Here is a 4919-nt window from a genome sequence, read left to right as displayed (position 1 = left end):
ATGGGTATTACTGTGGTTACTGGGAGCACTGGGAGCACTGGGATGGGTGTTACTGGGTTACTGGGAGCACTGGGAGCACTGGGATGGGTGTTACTGGGAGCACTGGGAGCACTGGGAGCACTGGGATGGGTGTTACTGGTGTTACTGGGAGCACTGGAGCACTGGGATGGGTGTTACTGGGGTTGCTAGTGTTACTGGGAGCACTGGGACATGGCGTACGGGGACCCTGGGAGCACTGGGAGCTGTGGGGCAGCTGTTACTGGTGTTACTGGGAGCACTGGAGTACTGGGACGGGTGTTACTGGGGTTACTGGGAGCACTGGGAGCACTGGGACGGGTGTTACTGGGGTTACTGGAAGCACTGGGAGCTGTGGGGCAGCTGTTACTGGTGTTACTGGGAGCACTGGGAGCACTGGGATGGGTGTTACTGGGGTTACTGGGAGGACTGGAGCACTGGGAAGGGTGTTACTGGGGTTACTGGGAGCACTGGGAGTACTGGGAACGGTGTTAATGGTGTTACTGGGAGCACTGGGATATGGCGTACGGGGATCCTGGGAGCACTGGGAGCTGTGGGGCAGCTGTTACTGGTGTTACTGGGAGCACTGGAGCACTGGGACGCGTGTTACTGGGGTTACTGGGAGCACTGGGACAAGCCATGGTGGGTTCCTGAGAGCACTGGGAGCTGTGGGGCAGCTGTTACTGGTGTTACTGGGAGCACTGGAACAGGCCGTGCTGGGTTCCTGGGAGCACTGGGAGCCATGGGGTGGGTGTTAATGGTGATACTGGTGTCACTGGATCAGGCTGTGCTTCATTACTGGTGTTACTGGTGTTACTGGGAGCACTGGATCAGGCTGTGCTTTACTACTGGTGTTACTGGGAGCACTGGGACAGGCTGTGCTGTGTTACTGGTGTGACTGGGAGCACTGGGAGCTGTGGGGTGGGTGTTACTGGTGTCACTGGGAGCACTGGAACAGGCTGTTATTCATTACTGGTGTTACTGGGAGCACTGGAACAGGCCATGCTGGATTCCTGGGAGCACTGGGAGCCGTGGGGTGGGTGTTAATGGTGATACTGGTGTCACTGGAACAGGCTGTTCTTCATTACTGGTGTTACTGGTGTTACTGGGAGCACTGGATCAGGCTGTGCTTCATTACTGGTGTTACTGGGAGCACTGGGACAGGCCACACTGGGTCCCTGGGAGCACTGGGAGCTGTAGGGTGGGTGTTACTGGTGTTACTGGAAGCACTGGGACAAGCCATGGTGGTTTCCTGAGAGCACTGGGAGCCATGGGGTGGGTGTTATTGGTGTTACTGGGAGCACTGGGACAGGCTGTGCTGGGTTCCTGGGAGCACTGGGACGGGTGTTACTGGTGTTACTGGGAGCACTGGGATGGGCCATGCTGGGTTCCTGGGAGCACTGGGAGCCGTGAGGTGGGTGTTACTGGTGTTACTGGTATCCCTGGGTCAGGCTGTGCTCTGTTACTGGGAGCACTGGGTCAGACTGTGCCTCATTAATGGTGTTACTGGAAGCACTGGGACAGGCCATGGTGGGTTCCTGGGAGCACTGGGAGCCATGGGGCGGGTGTCACTGGTATTACTGGGAGCACTGGGACAGGCCATAGGGGGTTCCTGGTGTCACTGGGAGCACTGGGATGGGTGTTACTGGTGTTACTTGTGTTACTGGAAGCACTGGATCAGGTTGTGTTTCATTACTGGTCTTACTGGGAGCACTGGGACAGGCCATACTGGGCTCGTGGGAGCACTGGGAGCCATGGGGCGGGTGTTACTGGTGTTACTGGGAGCACTGGGACAGGCCATAGGGGGTTCCTGGGGGCACTGAGAGCCATGGGGCAGGTGCTACTGGTGTTACTGGGAACCCTGGGGCAGGCTGTGCTCTGTTACTGGGAGCACTGGGATAGGCCATACTGAGTTCCTCGGAGTACTGGGAAACATGGGATGGGTGTTACTGGGGCAGCCTGTGTTGTGTTACTGGTGTTACTGGGAGCACTGGATCAGACTGTGCTTCATTACTGGTGTTACTGGGAGCACTGGGACAGGCCATACTGGGTTCCTGGGAGCACTGGGAGCCATGGGGTGGGTATTACTGGTGTTACTGGGAGCACTGGGACAGGCCATACTGGGTTCCTGGGCACACTGGGAGCCATGGGGTGGGTGTAACTGGTGTTACTGGAAGCACTGGATCAGGCTGTGGTCTGTTACTGGTGTTACTGGGAGCACTGGGACAGGCCAGGGTGGGTTCCTGGGCGCACTGGGAGCCATGGGGTGGGTATTACTGGTGTTACTGGGAGCACTGGGACAGGCCATACTGGGTTCCTGGGCGCACTGGGAGCCGTGGGTTGGGTATTACTGGTGTTACTGGGAGCACTGGAACATGCTATGCTTCATTACTGGTGTTACTGGGAGCACTGGGACAGGCCAGGCCGGGTCCCTGGGCGCCCTGGGAGCGCTGGGACGGGTGTCGCTGGGATCGCTGGGTCAGGCGGAGCCGTGTCACGGCTGTTACTGGTGTGACTGGTGTCACTGGGAGCGGCCCCCCCGCCCTGGCAGCCGCATCTGGCCGCTCCCGCCCAGCTGTTTGGTTGCCCCGGCAACCGCCACCCCATAAACACGGGCGGGAGGCGGCGCGCGCGGCCCCCTGGGGGGGGGCAGGTGCGTGGGATGTGGCCACGCCCCCCGGACACGCCCCCAGGACACGCCCCCAGACCCCACCCCAGCCCGCAGCGGAGCCGCGTACTGGTCTTACTGGTGTTACTGGGGTGAGTGGCTGGGGCTACCGGTGCTGCTGGAGTCACTGGGCTGACTGGGGGTACTGGAGCTGGAGGTGACTGGTGGTACTGGGGTGACTGGAAGCGACTGGAGTTACTGGTGTTACTGGTGTTGCTGGAGCTACTGGGGTTACTGGAATCGCTGCTGGTGCTGGAAGTGACTGGGATTGCTGGGGTTACTGGGTTTACTGGGGTTACTGGGAGTGACTGGGATTGCTGGACTTGCTGTTGGGCTTACTGGTGTTGCTGGCGTTACTGGTGTTACTGGAACTGCGTGACTGGTGTTACTGGTTTTACTGGTGTTGCTGGAGCTACTGGGGTTACTGGAATCGCTGCTGGTGCTGGAAGTGACTGGGATTGCTGGGGTTACTGGGAGTGACTGGGATTGCTGGAGTTGCTGCTGCGTTTACTGGTGTTACTGGACGTGATGCTGGTTCTGGAAGTGACTGGGATGGCTGGAGCTGCTGGTGTTACTGGGGTTACTGGAGTTGTTGCTGGAAGTGACTGGAGTTACTGGTGTTACTGGAACTGCGTGACTGGTCTTACTGGTGCTGGTGTTGCTGGAGCTACTGGGGTTTCTGGAATCGCTGCTGGTGCTGGAAGTGACTAGGATTGCTGGGGTTACTGGTGTTACTGGGCTTACTGGAAGTGACTGGGATTGCTGGAGTTGCTGCTGGGCTTACTGGTGTTATTGGTGGTGCTGCTGTTACTGGTGTTACTGGTGTGAGTTGCTGGTGTTACTGGAGTTGCTGGAGAATGGGGTTACTGGGAAGTTCGTGAAGGTTAACTGAGGAGTTACTGGGAGGTTTACTGGGGGTATACTGGTGTTACTGGGGGCTGGGGGTTATGAAGCTATGGCAGTTAGTGAGAACTGGGGGCTTACTGGGGAGGTTACTGGTGCCACTGGGGAGGGTACTGGTGCCACTGGGGTGTTACTGGTGTTACTGGGGAAGCTACGGGGGAGGTTACTGGTGCCACTGGGGGGTTACTGGTGTTACTGGGGAAGATACTGGGGAGGATACTGGTGTTACTGGGGAGGGTACTGATGCCACTGGGGGGTTAGTGGGGAGGTTACTGGTGTTACTGGGGAGGTTAGTGGGGAGTTTAGTGGTGTTACTGGAGAGGTTACTGGTGCTACTGGGAGGTTACTGGTGTTACTGAGGAGGTTAGTGGTGCCACTAGGGGGTTACTGGTGAGGTTACTGGTGTTATTGGGGAGGTTAGTGGTGCCACTGGTGGCTTACTGGTGTTACTGGGGAGGTTACTCGTGCCACTGGGGGGTTACTGGAGAGGTTGCTGGTGTTACTGGGGAGGTTACTGGTGTTACTGGGCGCACTGGTGCTGGGTCACACAAGGGCTGTGGGTGGGTTCTCGGGGTCACAGTGACCGGGTGTCCCTTGGGTGTGTCCGGGTGTCCCCTGTGGGTGTCCGGGTGTCCTCCATGGGTGTCCCTGTGTCCTCTGGGTGTCCCCTGGGTGTGTCCGTGTGTCCCCCACGATGTCCGTGTGTCCCTGTCGATGTCCCCTGTGTCCCCTGAGTGACCCCCATGACGTCTGGGTGTCCCCTGGGTCCCCTACGATGCCCCCATGTCCCCTGGGTGTCCCCTGTGGGTGTCCAGGTGTCCCCCATCATGTCTGAGTGTCCCTGTCAAGGTCCCCTGTGGGTGTCCAGGTGTCCCCTGGGTGACGCCCATGATGTCCGTGTGTCCTCTGGGTGTCCCCTGTGCGTGTCTGGGTGTCCCCCACCATATCCCCGTGTCCCCTGGGTGGCCAGGTGTCCCTGTGGATGTCCCCCATGGGTGTCCCTGTGTCCTCTGGGTGTCCCCCATGATGTCCGTGTGTCCCTGTCGATGTCCCCTGTGGGTGTCCATGTGTCCCCCATCATGTCCAGGTGTCCCATGGATCCCTTACAATATCCCCGTGTCCCCTGGTTGTCCCCTGTGGGTGTCTGGGTGTCCCGACAGGTGTCCCTGTGTCCCTTGGCCATCCTCCATCATGTAGGTGTGTCCCTGTCGATGTCCCCTGTGTCCCCTGTGTGTCCCCCATGATGTCTGGGTGTCCCCTCTGCATGTCCATGTGTCCCCCGCGATGTCTGTCTGTCCCTGTCAATGTCCCCTGTGTCCCCTGGGTGACCTCC

Source organism: Athene cunicularia, unplaced genomic scaffold (assembly GCF_003259725.1).
Source record: "Athene cunicularia isolate RWA unplaced genomic scaffold, athCun1 SCF_88, whole genome shotgun sequence".
Taxonomy (NCBI): domain Eukaryota; kingdom Metazoa; phylum Chordata; class Aves; order Strigiformes; family Strigidae; genus Athene; species Athene cunicularia.
The sequence above is the reverse complement of the archived record's forward strand: the minus strand, read 5'-3'. Positions refer to the sequence as shown.